This window comes from Pongo abelii, chromosome 12 (assembly GCF_028885655.2).
Source record: "Pongo abelii isolate AG06213 chromosome 12, NHGRI_mPonAbe1-v2.0_pri, whole genome shotgun sequence".
NCBI lineage: Eukaryota > Metazoa > Chordata > Mammalia > Primates > Hominidae > Pongo > Pongo abelii.
Window position 1 is genome coordinate 104,271,160 of NC_071997.2, and position 19,998 is coordinate 104,291,157.

A 19,998-nucleotide genomic window follows, 5' to 3' on the forward strand; every position below is an offset into this window, starting at 1 on the left:
GGAATGTTCTTCCATTTGTTTGTATCCTCTTTTATTTCCTTGAGCAGTGGTTTGTAGTTCTCCTTGAAGAAGTCCTTCACGTCCCTTGTAAGTTGGATTCCTAGGTATTTTATTCTCTTTGAAGCAATTGTGAATGGGAGTTCACTCGTGATTTGGCTCTCTATTTGTCTGTTATTGGTGTATAAGAATGCTTGTGATTTTTGTACATTGATTTTGTATCCTGAGACTTTGCTAAAGTTGCGTATCAGCTTAAGGAGATTTTTGGGCTGAGACAATGGGGTTTTCTAGATATACAATCATGTCATCTGCAAACAGGGACAATTTGACTTCCTCTTTTCCTAATTGAATACCCTTTATTTCCTTCTCCTGCCTAACTGCCCTGGCCAGAACTTCCAACACTATGTTGAATAGGAGTGGTGAGAGAGGGCATCCCTGTCTTGTGCCAGTTTTCAAAGGGAATGCTTCCAGTTTTTGCCCATTCAGTATGATATTGGCTGTGGGTTTGTCATAGGTAGCTCTTATTATTTTGAGATACGTCCCATCAATACCTAATTTATTGAGAGTTTTTAGCATGAAGGGTTGTTGAATTTTGTCAAAGGCCTTTTCTGCATCTATTGAGATAATCATGCCCAAGGTAATTTACAGATTCAATGCCATCCCCATCAAGCTACCAATGACTTTCCTCACAGAATTGGAAAAAACTACTTAAAAGTTCATATGGAACCAAAAAAGAGCCCACATTGCCAAGTCAATCCTAAGCCAAAAGAACAAAGCTGGAGGCATCACACTACCTGACTTCAAACTATACTACAAGGCTACAGTAACCAAAACAGCATAGTACTGGTACCAAAACAGAGATATAGATCAATGGAACAGAACAGAGTCCTCAGAAATAATGCCGCATATCTACAACTATCTGATCTTTGACAAACCTGAGAAAAACAAGCAATGGGGAAAGGATTCCCTATTTAATAAATGGTGCTGGGAAAACTGGCTAGCCATATGTAGAAAGCTGAAACTGGATCCCTTCCTTACACCTTATACAAAAATCAATTCAAGATGGATTAAAGACTTAAACGTTAGACCTAAATCCATAAAAACCCTAGAAGAAAACCTAGGCATTACCATTCAGGACATAGGCATGGGCAAGGACTTCATGTCTAAAACACCAAAAGCAATGGTAACAAAAGCCAAAATTGACAAATGGGATCTAATTAAACTAAAGAGCTTCTGCACAGCAAAAGAAACTACCATCAGAGTGAATAGGCAACCTACAAAATTGGAGAAAATTTTCACAATCTACTCATCTGACAAAGGGCTAATATCCAGAATCTACAATCAACTCAAACAAATTTACAAGAAAAAAACAAACAACCCCATCAAAAAGTGGGCAAAGGATATGAACAGACACTTCTCAAAAGAAGACATTTATGCAGCCAAAAAACACATGAAAAAATGCTCACCATCACTGGCCATCAGAGAAATGCAAATCAAAACCACAATGAGATACCATCTCACACCAGTTAGAATGGCAATCATTAAAAAGTCAGGAAACAACAGGTGCTGGAGAGGATGTGGAGAAATAGGAACACTTTTACACTGTTGGTGGGACTGTAAACTAGTTCAACCATTGTGGAAGTCAGTGTGGCGATTCCTCAGGGATCTAGAACTAGAAATTCCATTTGACCCAGCCATCCCATTACTGGGTATATGCCCAAAGGACTATAAATCATGCTGCTATAAAGACACATGTGCACGTATGTTTATTGCGGCAGTATTCACAATAGCAAAGACTTGAAACCAACCCAAATGTCCAACAATGACAGACTGGATTAAGAAAATGTGGCACATATACACCATGGAATACTATGCAGCCATAAAAAAGGATGAGTTCATGTCCTTTGTAGGGACATGGATGAAATTGGAAATCATCATTCTCAGTAAACTATCTCAAGAACAAAAAACCAAACACCGCATATTCTCACTCATAGGTGGGAATTGAACAGTGAGAACACATGGACACAGGAAGGGGAACATCACACTCTGGGGACTGTTGTGGGGTTGGGGGAGGGGGGAGGGATAGCATTGGGAGATATACTTAATGCTAGATGACGAGTTAGTGGGTGCAGTGCACCAGCATGGCACATGTATACATATGTAACTAACCTGCACATTGCGCACATGTACCCTAAAACCTAATGTATAATAATGATAAATAAATAAATTAATTAATTAAAAAAAAAGATCAGTAAACTTAAAGATAGTAAGTATATTTCTAAAAAATACAGAGGAAAAAAGATTGAAGAAAAACAGAACCTCAGAGATCTGTGGACAGTTTCAAACATAAAAACATACATGTAATATGAGCCCCAGAAGAAGAAGAAAGAGAGAGATGGGGGGGGTGCAGGAAATGATTTAAAGATAAAATGGCTAGGCTGAGGTGGGTGGATCACCTGAGGTAAGGAGTTTGAGACAGCCTGGCCAACGTGGTGAAACCTCATCTCTACTAAAAAAAAAAAAAAAAAAAAAAAAGTTAGCCAGGCATGGTGGTAGGTGCCTGTAATCCCAGCTACTTGGGAGGCTGAAGCAGGAGAATTACTTGAACCCAGGAGGCAGAGATTGCAGTGAGCCAAGATCACGCCATTGCACTCCAGCCTGAGCAACAGAGCAAAACTCCATCTCAAAAAAAAAAAAAAAAAAAGATAAAATGGCTGACAACTTCCCAAACCTCCCACATTTGATGAAAAATATTAAACCACAGATTCAACAAGCTGAAAGAAGGTTAAGTAGGATAAGCACAGGGAATCTTACTTAGACACATCAACTATAATAGTCTATGTATCTAGGTGTAGGTCTAAAACCAAAGAAAAAATTTTGAAAGCAGCAGGAGTAAAACTCTTCGAGTACAGGAGACCAATATTAAGATCAGCCTGACTTCTCATCAGAAACAATGGAAGCCAAAAGGCAGTGGAAAAGGAAAATGATCCCAGTTGGGACGTTGGTGATGTAAAAAGGAATGAAGTACAGAAAGAATAAATATGTAGGTAAACCTAAAATAATATTTACTGTACAAACTGGAGACCAGCCAACTATGGCCCAAAAGTCAAATCTGCCCACAGCCTATTTTTATATGTCCCTCTAGATAAGAATCATTCTTAAATTTTTAAAGTGTCATTAGAAAAAAAACACAAAGAATGTGATAGAAAATATATGTGACTCATAAAATCTCAAATATTTACAACCTTTTCAGAAAAAGTTTGCCAACCCTAATATAAATAAAAATAATATATTTTGGAGTTTAAAAGACATGAAACAAATTGCTTTGTGGGCAGATTTGGATGGAATAAATGGAGTTAAACTGTTATAAGATTTTCCCCTTATCAAGTGGTAAAAGTACTGATTTATATTAGACTTTAATATGTCAAGGGTGCATGTTATCACTTTAAACACCAAAATAATGATAAAAATTGTATAATCCACAAGCTAGTGTTGGGCAGGATGGGGTGGTGAAACCTAAACAATAAAAATACTTAATCCTAAAGGAGGAAAGATATCAGGGGAAGGCCAGGCACAGTGGCTTATGCTTGTAATCTCAATGCTTTGGGAGACCGAGGTGGAAGGATTACTTCAGCCCAGGAATTCAAGACCAGCCTAAGCAACATGGTGAAACCCTTTCTCTACCAAAACAACAACAACAACAACAACAACAAAATACACACACACACACACACACAATTATCTGAGTGTGGTGGTGCATGCCTGTAGTCCCAGCTACTCAGGAAGATCACTTGAGCCCAGGAGTTTGAGGTTTCAGTGAGCTGTGATCACATCACTGCACTCTAGCCTGGGTGATAAAGTGAAACTCCATCTCAAAAAACAAACAAACAAACAAACAAACAAACAAAAAACAGAGAAAAGGAAAAAAAAATCAGGAGTAAATAACACAAAACAGGTAGGGTGCATTGAAACATAGATATTTTATTTAAACAGAAGCTGAGGAGGGTGTATGAGAACTTCCTTCAGGATCTGACAGGTCGGATGCCAAGTGGGTTGGCCTTGTTCCATGTGGCTCTCAAACCAGGACTAGACCAGTGGAAGCAAGTTGCCCCTTGGCAGAATAGCTGGAGCTACCCAAACAAGAATGGGCTGCCAGGGCACTGGTCCAAGCAGAGAGTGGTGATCGTGAACATGTGGCACATACACCAAGCAGAGGTTAAGAGCTTGGAAATCCTTAGTCTGATCAACTTCTCCAAGCCTTACTTTCCTCACCTATAAGGTAAGGTTGATAATACCTGCCCCATGGAGTTGCGTGAGGATTAAATGCATGTAAACATCCAGCACAGTGTCTGACTCATGGAAAGAACTCAGTAATTGTTAGTTATAATTTCAGCATCTGAGAGGTGGTTGGCATAGACCATCTTTTAGATCCTTTCAGCCTCAATGTTCTGGGATTTCTTCACATAACTAAATGCTCAGGAGTTCATGTTTTTACCTTGATGATGTGAGTCATCCATGATAACTGCTCTGGGGTGTCACAATAAACCGTTCCTGGGATCTAAATGTTAAGCGTCCAGACCTGAAGATTCAAAGGGAAACTTGGTGCCTCTCAGTTCTGGCCCCACTAAACCTTGGAGCAACATGGGCCCTCACTCTACTTCTCTGCTTTCACCAGGTACAGTGCCTGTTCCCACAGTATCCCAAGGTACTGTGGAAGAAATTATTGAAGCACTGTGGCATCATCAAACCCCAATCATGGAATCCCAAGGGAACTTTCCCTTTTGAAAGGTTGTTTTGACATCAAGCCCATGGATATATGAAGGGCTTTGAGCTCTTTGAAAAATTCCCACTGGAGTCAGGGCAGTCAGGGGAAGAAAACAAGTACTTTTCCATCCTGATGGGAATGCAAGAGAAAAACACTTGTGTATGCTCTGAGAAACAGGTTTGGCCGAGATCAGTCATCCAAGTTGGACAGAGCTGTGACCACTGGGGTCTGGAACCAACAAAGCACCATGGAGACATCAGGCCTTGGCAAGGTAAAACCACATGTGCTTGTCCCTTAGCGGGGTACCTTCTAAAGCAGTGGCTCTCAGCCCATCACCTGCTGCCTAGCCCCCAAATGCAGAGACTCAGATTTGACCAGCCTGGTGGGGCATGGGTATGCTGGGCACCATAGTTTTTAAAAGCCCCTCCAGTAATGTTCACGTGCTTCCAAGGTTAAGAGCCTGACTCTACAAGGAAACCCAACGTGTGTTAGTCCAACAGCTGGCCACATATGGGTGGGGTGATTTCAAAAGCAAAATTAAAGCAGGGCATGCTCTCTTAATTTATAGATTTCCTTGATGTTTGTATACTTATGATGTGTCTGGAGTGCAATTTTCTAGCCCCTGTCCCTTCCTTGAGGGAGTACAGCCATTTCATGACCTTGATTAAGCATGTAATCTATCTGAACATTGACTTCCTCATCTATAAAATGCGAATAGGACTAGCTTCCCTGTCTTCTTCAGGAGGTTGTTATGAGGATCAAAGAACTGGAAAGGGTTGTGTAAGTGAGAGAGGGCCATACACAGAGGAGAGGTGACTTGTCTCCCTGGATGAAAGGAAGAAGCATCTCCTAGGCATCAGGGAGGACTTTCAAGGCCAACTCACGTGGCACTGAGGTCACTCTTCGGTGCACATTAAATTCTTGGGCTCTTTGAAAAGTTGTAATGCTCTCACTGTGACCTTAGGGGCAGGGTTGATGACCCTTTTGGCATTTTTACAGGCTCAAAGGGCCATAAGTGCATACAGACCACACCAGCGAGGGTGTGGACAACACTGCTCTCCACTAAGCACTGAGCTGTGCTGGTGAGCCTGGAAGGGGAGGGCCCAAGTCAGCCAGTGTCATCCCCTGCGTGGTTTTGAATGATAAGCAGGTCCTGTGGGTGACTATGTGCTGCACTGCACAAGGTGGCTGTAAGCTGTCACCCTACGTGACCTATAGGGACTGTAGGATGCTGCATGGACCTGTGAGCAGGTGCCGCATGTGACTAGCTGTGGGTGCTGAGTCAGAAAACCATGAGTCATGCCTGGCTGACTGCTCCATTAAAATTCCAGGTGCTCTAAGGCGTATAGGATGTTAGCACAGCGTCCTGTCAGTGTGGTACTTGGCCAGTCACATGCTACCACCAGTGGAAGGTGAGAATGAGGACCAGAGAACCCTTGTGAGGTAGCTGGGTTGACCTCTGAATGTATGTCGCAGAATTCTAGAGTAGACGAAGTGAGCAGACCTTCAAGATCATCTTGTTTACTAGATCCAGAGAGGCTAGCAAACCTGCCAAAGGCTATTCAGCAAGGTACTAACAGAGCCATGTGTAGAACTGGATTCTCCTTAACCTAGTCAAGTATGCTTTTCCTGAGACCAAAGTCTTTTTGAAACAAGGTTATAGAAAGACTTGTTACATGTGTTGTCTTCTATCCCGAATTTCCAGAAGAAATCTATTGTTTTGCCCTGTCTGTAGATCAGTATTTCCAGCTGTCCTTATTACCATTAGTCACTCTAGATTTACCATCAGGAATGCTGGCCAAAGAATGATTTAGGATCAACAATGTCACAACCTTTGGGTAGACACAACCTCTAGTCTGATTACAAAAAACATTCGAGATGGCTTGAAAAGTCTCAAACCATAATTAAATACTCTGTCCTGTACTGATGGTCCCAGAGAGACCTCACCACCAATTACAGACCTCATTCCAGGCAGAGACCAGTGCACCCTCCTGTCTCCATCCCCTGATGCCCACAGATATCCAATATCATACACCCTGTGCCCCAAGGCAGGAAAGCAGTCCCAAAAGGAAATTACATATTCAAAGTTTACTTGTAGTTTTGCCCTTGGCCTCAGACAAGGGGATGCCTTACTTTTGCATAACATTTGCTTCAACTTCCTCATGGGATTGCTATGGTTTGGATGTGTCCTCCAAAGTTCATATGTTGGAAACTTGATCCCCAATGTAGCAGTGGTAGGAGGTGTGACCTATAACAGGTGACTAGGTTCTGCCCTCACAGATGGATTAATGTCATTATTGTGGGAGTGGATTTGTTATAAAAGGATGAGTTTGGCCCCTTTTGTCTCTCTCGTACCCTCATTTGCCCTTTTGCCTTCTGCCATGGGATGGCACAGCAAGAAGGCCCTCAACAGATGCCAGCCCCTCAATCTTGGACTTCCCAGCCTCCAGAACCATGAGACTATAAATTTCTGTTCATTATAAATGACCCAGTCTGTGGTATTATAGCAGCACACTACAGACTAAGACAGGGACAGCTGAGGCCAACCCAGAGCCAGGAAGGAGCAACCTGTAGAAGACAGTCCCATGGTGAAGACAAACAAGCAGACCTTGACAATGGCAGGTTCCAGAGCCCTGACTCCTCCTATACTAATATCTTCCACAATCAGCAGCAGCTCTAGCTTCACCTCAGCCACCATTGGCCAGAACTTTAAACGGGACCAGGGATTCCTCAAAGTTGGATGGCGGCAGGTGTGTTGATCAGTGAGCTCCAACAGGAAGGCAGTCTCAGGAAGGGAGACCATCAGGAAGGTCTCCTCCCAGAGACAACTGGGAAGTTGTAGTGTGAAGGAAGGGAGGCTTAGGACCCCTCATTCTCAGAGATGCAATAATGCAAGAGGAAATGGTGGCCTAAGGCATGAAGAAAAGCACTTACCCTTCCCAGAGCCCAGCCGAAACCCTGCTGGGCCCCTTCCTATGATCCAGGGTTCTGTTCACCAAGGTGGTGCCTCTTTTGACTCATGACCTTTTATGTCTGAAGCTGGAGGACTCATCTTGCCCAAAATACCACTTGCATCATGCCACTCCCCTGCTAAAGAACTTTCTATAGTTCCCCATTTCCTACTACAGCAAATTAAAATTCCAGGCTTGCTGCATGACCTTAGGCTGGTCACTCCACCAGTTTAGTTTTTGTAAATGTAAAATAAAAGATTTGGATTCAATCATTTTAGAAGTCTCTTTAAGCTAAAAGGCACTCTGAAAAATCTCCACTCTCCTTGCACTGGGGTTTAATTGTCCTACCTTAACTCCTCATTTTGCCCCACACCAACCCCACACTCCAGTTCAGCCAGCCTGCTCCTGTTCCTCAAACCCATCATTGCCATGCCCTCCCCTCGCCTGCCCTCTCTGCTCCTTGGTGTTTATCTCAGTCCCACTCACCCTTCAGTGAGCAATTGAGTTTCACCTCCCACATGAGATTCCTCCAGCCCACATTCATCTCTCAGCTCTCTGAATCCTGTTGCTTTTATTACAGCTGCTTGCACCTATTTTGGTGCTTAATTCTTCTCCAGTGATTTTATGCGGCTCCTTTCTCTCTCCCCAGAGGGTTCCTTAACATTTGATTTAGTAACTACCAGCCAGGCACAGCCCAACTTGGGTTTTTAGAAGGGTGCTCAGTTAATTGACAGTAACAAAAATGCAACTTGATGAAAATGATGATTGACAGTAAAGTCCTAGAAATCTACAAGGCACAGATGACATCCCAGGAAAGTAGAACTTCTGAGCCTCTAGAGAAAACCCCATACCTGTGCTCAGTGTCCAAAGCAGACATTTGGAGACAAGTGTGTAAATTGAAGTGAGGGGTGGGATAGGGATGGAGGCATTGGGATGTAGAGTCTAACACCAGAGATTCGGGGATGGCTATGCCACCAACTAGGTGTGTGACCCAAGCAGGTTCTCCCTGATCTTGCATCGATAATTTGAAGGACTTGGGCCACCAAAAGTTCTCAAATATCCCTTTCTACTCTTATTTAGAAAGACTGTATTTCTAGAAGGCTTGGGAAAACTTCCTGCAGGAAGGGAAGGAAAGCTAACCTTCAGGAAGAGCCCTGGGCTCTTGCAAAACAAATGTTACCTAGCTTGTTTTAGTAATGAAAAGGTATCCTTTTCTCACTCAATGAGTTCACCCAGCTCCCACCGTTGGTTTTGCATTGACAGGCCTGTCATGGATACGTTACCAAGGCAACAAGTTTTTCCCACAGGCATGACAATCTTCTGGGAACTTCTGACCCATTCAAGGAAAATAAAATTCTAGCAAAAATGGTATTTTATTAGATACAATGATTTCTTGCCAACTTGCTTTTGCCAACTGTAGTTAATGATATTTCAGTTTTATAAGCCAAAACATCCAAAGCAGGAATCTGTTTTCATATGTATTGCTTGTTGAGTCCATTTAAAAGTTTAAATAAAAGTCTAATTTTGGTTCTTCCCTCGAGCTCTATTATATTGTAAGGTAGCGAAAGGTGCTGGCCCTGGATCCAAGCTCAGGACTGACCTCAGCTTCCTGTACTAATTAGCTGGATGATTTTGGACAAGTTACCTAGCTTCTCAGTTTTCTCATCTGTAAAATGGGAAAAATAGCACAGGCCATCTTAAAGGATGACTGTTATACATGAACTGTGCTTATCATAGAGCCTGGTTTTTCTAGGGAGCCTCACACCATGAATTTAGTTTGAAGTGATCCTCAAATGATAACATTCCCAGTGCCCAGTAGAATGAACACTTATGTGTTCCCTGAAGACATTCACCTTCATCCTAGGCCTCAAAGAATCTCATAAGTACATTTTCAAGGAGTCTGAGCAGCATGCAATAAAAGATAACCAGGTACAATACATAAAGAAATTAGGTACATATAAGCAAGAATCAGCAGGAAAACAAAACAAAAGAAACAGATCACAAAGACTTTGGATACTAAAATCATCAAAATTGTAAAATTACAAAATGAATTTTTGTTGTTTTTGTTTGTTTGTTTTTTGAGACCGAGTCTCGCTCTGTTGCCCAGGCTGGAATGTAGTGGCCCAATCTCGGCTCACTGCAACCTCCACCTCCCAGGTTCAAGTAATTCTCCTGCCTCAACCTCCTGAGTACTGGGACTACAGGCACACACCACCATACCCAGCTAATTTTTGTATTTTTAGTAGAGACGGGGTTTCACCATGTTGGCCAGGCTGGACTCAAACTCCTGACCTCAAGTGATCTGCCTGCCTCAGCCTCCCAAACTGCTGGGATAACAGACGTGAGCCACTGCGTCTGGCCCTTAAAATGACTATGTTTTTTAAAATAAGACAAACTTGAAGTTTTTATGGGAATCCAAAGTTATTTAATTACCAATTTGGTAAGAAACTAAATGTAAGTTAAATTTGAAAAATAAAATCACCAATTTTTAAAATCTTCAATGATCAGGTTTAACAGAACATTAGACGCAACTGAAGGAGACTGAATAAGCTAGAAGATGTATCATAATAAATTACTTAGAATGCAGTATAGAAAGACAAGAAGATGGTAAAGTTGAGAGAGAGGTTAAGAGACATGGTACATGGAGTGAGCAGGCCAAACATTGTGCTGGCATTCCAGAAGAAAAAGCAGAAATAATCAAGTAGAGGCAACATTTCAAGAGACACTGGTTGACAATTTTTCAAAACTGATGGAAGTAATCAAGCCACAGATTCAGGATGTGCTAGAAAGGCCAGGCAAGATAAATTTACATAAATGAATGAACTGGAAAACAAACATACAATATAAACGATGGTATATTTTTCCAAAAATGGCCACAGCATTTTGTCTCATCCTGTATGCCCTTTTGCACTGTGACTTAGGCCATTCTTCCCATCAAGAGGTGGTGTCTATTTCCTTCACCTTGAATCTAGGCTACTACAGAAACTTGCATTGACTCACAGAAGCAACAGAAATGACTTTGGGGAGCGGACATTAGAAGGCTTTGTGGCTTCTATTTGTGCTCTTTTGGGACCTTGGGTCCCCATGTAAAGAAGTCCAGACTGCGCATACAGAAACAAAGGCCAAGTAGGGGAACAAGAAGACACCCAGGTCCCAGTACGAAGTCCCCAGACATCTCATTTGGGACCCACCAAGTCAATCCCAGATGATACTATGTGGAACAAGGATGAGATGTTTCTGCTGAAGTCTTCCCAAGCTGCAGGTTCACAGAACTGTGAGTAAATAAAATGGTTGCTACTGTAAGTCACTGAGATTTGGGGTACTTTGCTATGCCTCAATAGAGAATGGTGACATAGAAGATCAATAAAAGCCAGGTATGGTGGCTCATGCCTGTAATCCCAACACTTTGAGAGGCTGTTGGAGGATAGCTTGAGCCTAGGAGTTCAAGACCAGCCTGGGAAAGATAGTGAGACTCCCTCCCTACAAATTTTTTTTCTTTTAATTAACAGGTGTGGTAGTATGCACCTGTGGTCCCAGCTACTTGGGAGCCTGAAGAGAAAGGAACTCTTGAGGCCCCGAGGTCAAGGCAGCAGTGAGCTGTGATCCGGCCACTGCACTCCAGCCTGGACAGCAGAGTTAGACCTTTCTCAAAAAAAAAAAAAAAAAAATTGGTTTGAAAAAAATAATAAAGTAGACAAACCTCTGGTAAGATAAATCATAAATAATCAGTACCAGAAACAAAAAGAAGGACATGACTTCAGAAGCTACAGGTATTGAAGGGATAACAGAAAACCATACACAAATTTTATGCCAAACCACTTTCAAATTTACTCGAAATAGACACATTCCTAGAAAAAAAATACTTTCCAAAGTGGATTTAAGAAAAATAAAATATGACTAATTCTATAAGTGCTAAAGAAATTGAAGCGGTAGTCAGAAATCTACCAAAAAATAATATTCCAGGCCCAGATGGCTTCATTGGCAAGTTCTACCAAACATTAAAAGGAAAAAATCCATTATTATTACAAACTATTCCAGCAAACAGAAAAATAGGAACACTCCCAAATTCATTTTATGAGACTGTAAAACATTGGTACCCAAATCCAGCAAGGGCACAGAGAAAGAAGAAACTTATAACTCACTCTCATTCATGGGCATATAAGAAAAATAACCTGAAACAATTGTTAGCAAACTAAGCCTAGCAATATAATAAAAAAGATACACCATGATCAACTTGATTTTATGCCAGCAATGGGCATACAATCCCAATGGATCATTCAGTATTAGCAAGTCTATTAATATAACTCAACATAATAGACCTAAGAGTAAATAATCATATGATTATTTCTATACATGCTGAAAAGGCCTTTAACAAAATTTAATATGATTTCTGATGAATTAAAACTCAAGGATGTAGAAATTTATGGTTATTTCCTTAATATGAACACACACATATACATATGTTATATATGTATGTATGATTCCCAAAGGCTGTCATCTAAATGAATAGGAAAATATTCATTTCCCATTGCTTTTTGTAACCTTGAGACCACCTGGTCCTTAAAAATATGAAAACATAATCAAATTACATTCTAATAAGATAAATTAAAATGTTTCTTACCTGTGACATTTGCAAAAATTCTAAGTCTTGACTGCATGCTTTATTGTCAATATAGCTTTATTATCAAGCTATGAAAAAATAAGCAATTTCATATATATTGCTGGTAGGAATGCAAATTGGTACAATCCTTATGGAGGGAAATTTGGTAATACCTAACAAATCTATATGTGTGTTCACCCTCTGACCCAGAAATCCCAGTTCCAGGAATTTATCCTAAGTTAGATGTATAGCCTAGCATAAGCTGAACTTGAAAAAGATACATCCATGTGACTGTTCATGACAGTAGCATTTGTAACAGCAAAATATTGGAAACAACCTAATGGCCATGTTGGGAGGCTGGTGGAATATACGGTACATACTGGAATATTCTGCAGTTGGAAAAAAATAAAGATCTCTGAATCAATATAGTACAATTTTCAGGACACATAATTAAGTAAAAAAATCAAAATGCAAAAAACATATATAGTAGGTTATCTTGTGCAAGAATAAAGGAAAATAAGAGTATATTTTCTCAAAAAGAAACAAAGGATATTAAACTAATAAAATTGGTTACCTACAGGAATGACAGAAATGGGATAGAAAGGGTAGGGGAAGGGGATGGGACCTCTCTGAGTACATCTTTTCATATAGTTTCGACTTCTGAACCATGTTAATGTTTTATATATTGAAAAAACTTAGTAAAAAGCAAGAACGGAAGAAACACAAAATTAAATACAGACACACTTAACTGTATGCCAACTAGGTTATATAATTACACAGAGAGAACCAAAAAAAATTCAAGTGATTTTGAACACAATATTTTGATTATACACCCTGAGTGGAATATATTCTAAAGGACGGAAGAATGGCAAAGGAATTTTGAACTTCATTTGTTGTTGGTGGTATTGTCATAGCAATTCCAGTACTGTGTTGTATGTATTGTAGGATTCAGTAAGTGAATAAATTCATTGATGTGTCTGTAACCCAGCTTTGCACTGTGGGTGAAGGACAATACAAATATGGAATGAAAGAAGGAGACGAAAAAGTGTAATTCTACCTAAATTAAAGATAACTTTATAAATTTATTGGGTGTTTTTAAAAAAGAAAACTATATTTCTTAGTTTTGTCACTGAAAGGGCCTAGACAATAACACTTCAGCAGCAACAAACATTCCTAGCACCCGGACCTTGGTTTCCAAATAACACTCCCCTATCAATGGAAGCCTTGAAGAAACAGCTGATTCCAGGTTTGGGATAGAGGAAATACAAGGTTAGCTGGGAAAATCTTGTACCATGAAGTTTAAAAGTGCTTAAATATTGATAGGGCCACAGAAGTCACCTTGAAGAGGCTCTCACTGGCCAAATCTGTAATAACTTGGGCATCAAAAAATAACAGGCCTGGATTACAACACACAGATTAATAAGAGTCCATAAGTGAATTTCTTTTCTTTTCTTTTTTTTTTGAGACAGGGTCTCACTATATTGTCCAAGCTGGTCTCCAACTCCTGGGTTCAAGCTATCCTCCCTGCTTAGCCTCCCATAGATGAATTTCATATGAAAAAGATAAGACAAAAAGGAGTGGGGAGTTCAGTTAAATATTTTTTTAAGTGGGGGAAAAAAGGGAATCTCTTTTTTATGGAGGAAACCCAACTGACAATAGCAGAAGGAAGAAGGAATGATAGAAAAATCACCATCTTACAATCACCATGGTAAAAATTTAGGCAAGAAATATCAATGGATGCTAAAAACCACTGGGGAAAAGGGTGATCACACAGTCTCACAGTATCTCCCTATGGATAATTTATAAACCACATGGAGAAGGTACCTTCACAAGGGAAAAAAGTCAGGCAGCCACCACCTTCACCAAATTATCAAATTTGGCATCACCAACTAGGGGATTCATGGACATCAGTGTTTGTTGTTCACACACAAAAACCAGCTGAAGATGTTCATTGACACAAAAGAAACAAACAAAAAGCTGAGAGAACTATTCTTGATGAAAAGAGATTAAAGAGACAGGACAAATAAATGCAATGTGTGGTCTCTGATAAATCTAATAAGCAATGACTGAAGAAATGAACAAAATAATAAAAAGTCAACTTATTTAATTCACAACATTAGCAGATGAACGGAGTAAGTCACACAATCATCTCAATAAATACAGAAAAAGCATTAGATGAATTTCAACATCCACTTCTCATTTTAAAAAATCTCTTAGCAAATTTGGAATAAAGGTTTCTTAATCTCATAGAGCTTATCTACAAAAAAAAGCCATTAGCAAACAGCACAATTACTGATGAGAAGTTAAACATTTTCCTTTTTTTTATTTTCGAGACAGAGTCTGGCTCTGTCACTCAGGCTGGAGTACGGTGGTGCAATCTCGGCTTACTGCAACCTCCACCTCCCAGGTTCAAGCAATTCTCCTGCCTCAACCTCCCGAACAGCTGGGATTACAGGCAACCACCATCACATCTGGCTAATTTTTGTATTTTTGTAGAGATAGGGTTTCACCATGTTGGCAAGGCTGGTCTCAAACTCCTGACCTCGGGTGATGCACCCACCTCGGCCTCCCAAAGTGCTAGGATTACAGGTGTGAGCCACCACGTCCAGCCTAACATTTTCCTTTTGAACTCGGGAATAACATAAGAATACCATCTTTGGTATCATCACCTCTGAAAAAAAAAATTGTTGTGCAGGCACCAACCAGCACAATAAGATAAGAAAAAGAAATAAAAGGTATACAGATTGAAGAGGAAGTAACAACACCATCATTATCGGCAGGATTATGTGTGTTAGGTTGGTGCAAAAGTGAGTGCTATTTTGCCACTGCTTTGTTACAAAGCAATAGAGCACTAATCCAGACTTGAGCCTGGATTCTCTATTTTATTTTTTAAAAGGTCAGTTGGAAAAATGCTGTGTGCATTAGCTCTTCTGGTGGGAGCATTAAACAGCATTAAAAGTAATGGCAAAAACAGCAATCGCTTTTGCACCAACCTAATAGAAAACCCAAAAGAATATATAAATAATTAAAATTTTTAAGTTTAGCTGAGTTCAAAAACAACACAAAATTCATTTTATTTCTATATATCAATAACAAACATTTTCAAAATAAAAATTTTAAAACCCACTTGCCACACAACAAAGATATCTAAACCTAGGAATAAATTTAACAAAATATGTCCATGCCTGCAACAGAGAAAACTTTGAGAGGCGTTAAAGATCTAAATACATGGTTATGACTTGAAAGACTCAATATTGTAAAGATGTCTGTTTTCCCCAACTTGATTCATAGAATTCAAAGCAATCTCTATCAAAATCCCAACAGGTTTTCTCCAGTGGAAATTTCCAAGCTGATAGTACAATTTACACGGAAATTCAAAGCCAAGGCACTTCTGAAGAAGAAAAAATAGGAAGACTTCTTTTCTCAAAAACAGAAGTTAATATAAAGCTACAGAATTAAGACAATGGGTTATTGGCCCTGAGACAGATAAATGGACTAATAGAGCAAAAAAGAGAACTGACACAGATAGAAACATGCATGAATCCTTAATGGACAAACAGAGGTAGCTCTTCACAGTGGTAGGGAAACAACCGATTTTTCAATAAATGGTACTGAGACAACTGGGTATCTGCATTTAAAAAAATGAGGGGCTGGATGTGGTAGCTCATACCTGTAATCCCAATGCTTTAGAAGGCCAAGACAGGAGGATTGCTTGAGCCCAGGAGTTCAAGACTAGCCTGGGCAACATGGTGAAACTCCTTCTCTACAAAAAATACTAAAATTAGCCAGGCGTGGTGGCATGTGCCTGAACACAATATTTTGATTATATAACCTGAGTGGGTGTGTGGTCCTAGCTACTTGGGAGGCTGAGGTGGGAGGATTACTTGAGCCTGGGAGGTTGAGGCTACAATGAGCCATAATTGCACCACTGCCCTCCAGCCTAGGTGACAGAGTGAGACTCTATCTCAAAAAGAAATAATAATGACAGCATTGGGTTCCTCTCATATACTATTCATAAAAGTCAATCCCAGATGTAGGGTGATTGACTTAAATGAGAAAAGTAAATTTATAAAGCTTTTAGAAGGAAATATAGGATATCTTCATGACCTCGAGGTAGGAGAGGAGTTCTTTAAGATACAAAGAGCACAAACCATAAAGGAAGATTTAAAATACATATACTTAAGAATAAAGGCCGGACACGGTGGCTCACACCTGTAATCCCAGCTCTTTGGGAGGCCGAGGTAGGCAGATCACTTAAGATCAGGAGTTTGAGACCAGCCTGGCCAACATGGTGAAACCCCGTCTCTACTAAAAATACAAAAATTAGCCAGGCATGGCAGCAGGCACCTGTAATCCCAGCTACTCAGGAGGCTGAGGCAAGAGAATCGCTTGAACCTGGGGGGCAGAGGTTGCGGTGAGCTGAGACCAAGCCACTGCACTCCAGCCTGGGTGACACAGCCAGACTCTGTCTCAAAAAAAAAAAAAAAATAGAGAATATACAAATAGACAATGGTGAGACCACATATGATAACAGAACTCTGAGCCACAATCTGCAATCGGCCAGGCCAGAGAACCAAACTGCAGCAATCAGCCCAGAATGGTCAGGTTTGGTTAATGACTGCCATCTTCTCTGTTTTTTGCTCTGCTTGCAACTCAGGACCACTCAGAGAAAGCCAGATACACTCCCAATTGGATAACTTCAGATGCCCTGCCTCTAGTCAGCTGGTCCCTGATATCAACAACCTCCAACCAGAGCAGATCTGAAGATTTCCCTTTTTTCCACTGTGAAGCTTTCCCACTCCCCTGCCTGCCTTTGAATCTTGGCCAAACATAAGTTATGTCTCGCTACAGCAAGCTCTGAATAAATAGCCTCTGTTTGTCCTCATTTGGGTGGTCTACATTTATTTACACAAAATTAAGAATTTTGCTCATCAAAAGTCCCCATAGAGTAGGAGGACAAGCTTCAGAGTGGAAGAAGATATTTGTCATATATGTAACCTCCAAAGAGCTAGTACACAGCATATATGGAGAACTCCTAAAAAATCAATAGGAAAAAGACTTGAACAGGCACTTCACAAAAGAGAAACTCAAACGATCTCTTTGAAAACACTCCTTGGCCTCATTAGTAATCAAATACAATCATCCTGTGCAGAAGGCATAGCAAGCATTGTCATTCTCCTCCACAGCTCAGAGCGGTAACTGACTTGCCCCAGAGAAGCCTCAAGCGTGGGCTCAGACCCTAGGCAGGCCCAGGACTCTGTCCCATGCTTCCTCCTCTCTCTCTGGGGAGTCAAGGGCAAGTGCCTTCTCACTCCAGACCCCGTCCTCTCATCTGGAGAAGATGAAAGATCTTTAAGGCCCTTTTCAGTTTAAAAGGTTCTACCTTCCTAAGCAAAGGGAGAGCCAATGATGGGAAGAAGAGAGGCAGAGAGGGATTATGGCAGAGGCACAATCTACCCACAGTCATTAATGTTGTGGGGAATGGAAAGCCCTGGCTGGTTGCCCACTCAGTTCAACAAAAGCTCAGCACCCTGTTTAGCAGCACGAAAGAATGTAGGCAATCTTTTAGAATTTATCATCCGGAAATCTGTCTTCCTTTGTCCTTCAAAAACAAAACAAAGCTCATAAATGGTAATAGTAATGATCAAAATGTGCATAGTAGTAGTATTTCCATTTTAAGGATGAAAAAAATCGAGGTCCAGGGAGGTGGAAGAACTTGCCCAAAGCCACAAAGCACAAACAAATAGAATCCAGGTTTTTTTTGTACCATGGTGCTGCTGCCCGACCGTACTCGTCTCCTATCCCAAGATCTGCCTCACTCCCGGCAGCCTTTGAGACATGTAACCCTGTGTAGGCATCCTCTGCATCCCATTCCACAGGAGGCAAACCAGCCTTCTTATTCTTGAACTGTATGATTTGTGCTTTATCTCATCAAAAGCACACACTCCTCTTGCACACCCCTTGCCTAAGCAACATGGGACACCAGCGGGGCTAAACCATTGGTTGTCCTCTGAGCAAAAGGCATGCTTACCTTGCCCCAGAAGCAGCAGCAGCTCCAGGAGGAAAAGGCCTGGCCGCAGCCCCATGCCAGAATGCTCCAGGTGACTCGGGCCTCTGGAAGAGCTGCTCCAGCAGATGGATGGACTATCACACCTCCTCCTGTTTTATGCTCCTCTGTGTTCTGATAGAGCACCTGTCATAAATTTTACTGTGTTCGCCTTTGAAAGGGGGTAGTGGCGGGCTGTAAATGATAAATATTAACATTTAGGCGGAAGAGTTCTTAAGGCAGATGAGTCAATGATGGGTAGCATGTTCTAGTCATAGACACTGACAGACCAGGGCCGCATAGCTGCTTCCATACCGCCTTCCATGATAGTGGGTGCCCGGAAATTGCCGGTGTTCGGGTCTGCTGGGAAGAACGTGGGCCTGGGAATCCCAGGTGCTGGTCGGAATTCTAAATCAGCCACAGCTGTGGGAACTTGGGTGTCTCCCTTAATGTGGCCTCAGCTTTCTCAGCTGTAAGCCAGGAGATCAAAAGTACCTTGTAACAACTGTAAACCATAAACCTACCTCCAAATGTGAAACGTGTTCCCACCGTGTCTCAGAAGCTCTGCTAGGTTCCCTGGTTTGCATGACACAGAGAGGTTTGTTTCTGTTCCCCCCATCTCCAAACCCATGGGTGGCCAGTTGTGTTGGGTGGATGTGCACACCATAGATTTGTTGTCTGCATGTTGAATTCAGAGATACAAGCCAGAAAGGGGGAACCAAGTTTGACAAAATCAGCCGTTTCCTTTGGGTAAACTAAGTCAGGAATGCTGGGCTGGGTCTAAACTGGGCAGACAAAGCTGGCATTTAAAGCCTGAGTGACAAATACCCTTGAGAGTAGAATTTAAATTTTTTACACAAATATCAAGAAACAATTGCCTTGGTTGATAGGAACAAATATATTTAAATTATCCTTGCTTTCTGGCCGTGCTTGTGGGTGTTAGGCTGGGATCCTGACTTCTGAGGTCTAGCTAAGACTCTGGGGCTTGTTCCCATGGCCAACCTCAGATCCTGATCTCCTGGCTGACCCACTTTTCTCATATTTAAGAATCACAGCCAGGCACAGTGGCTTACATCTGTGATCTCAGCACTTTGGGAGGCTAAAGGAGGATCACTTGAACCCAGGAGTTTGAAAACCAGCCTGGGCAACCCCATCTCTATAAAAAATGAAAATAAATTAGCCAGGCGTGGTGGCATGCACCTGTAGTCCCAGCTACTTGGGAGGCTGAGGCAAGAGGACTGCTTGAGCCCGAGAGTTCAAGGTTGCAGTGAGCTATGATTGCACCACTGCACTCCAGCCTGGATAAGAGCAAGATTCCATCTCAATTAAAAAAAAAATTTTAATTACAGTTATAACCTCTATTGTCTTGAGTAGAAAGTGAAGATGAAGTGGGTGGCCCTTTGTTCCTGAATCTCTAGTTTCAGGATGTTGTCTCCCTTTCTAAACTGCTCAGAAAATATGTGACTTGTGGGTCACCACTGATTTAGCCAATGCCAAAGGCTTAGCCTAAGCCTCAGGACTGTAGGAGGGTATTGGGACATGCCAGAGGTGTGTGGACACTGACACACTTAGTCCAGCTGGCCATCAGCTGGTTCCAGAGCCTAGAAGAGAGCAGCACACACAGACACACAGAAAAGGA

General features: G+C 41.3%; 1 long non-coding RNA gene across 1 annotated transcript in view; it reads left to right on the plus strand.

The window, feature by feature from the left end:
• The window catches only part of LOC129057562 (uncharacterized), a 29,658-nt gene extending 12,461 nt beyond the window's left edge, over positions 1-17,197 (plus strand). The window contains exon 3 of the long non-coding RNA XR_008522193.1: positions 16,971-17,197. This is a non-coding gene — a long non-coding RNA (uncharacterized LOC129057562). The remainder of the gene's footprint in view (positions 1-16,970) is intronic.
• The last annotated feature ends 2,801 nt before the right edge of the window (positions 17,198-19,998 follow it).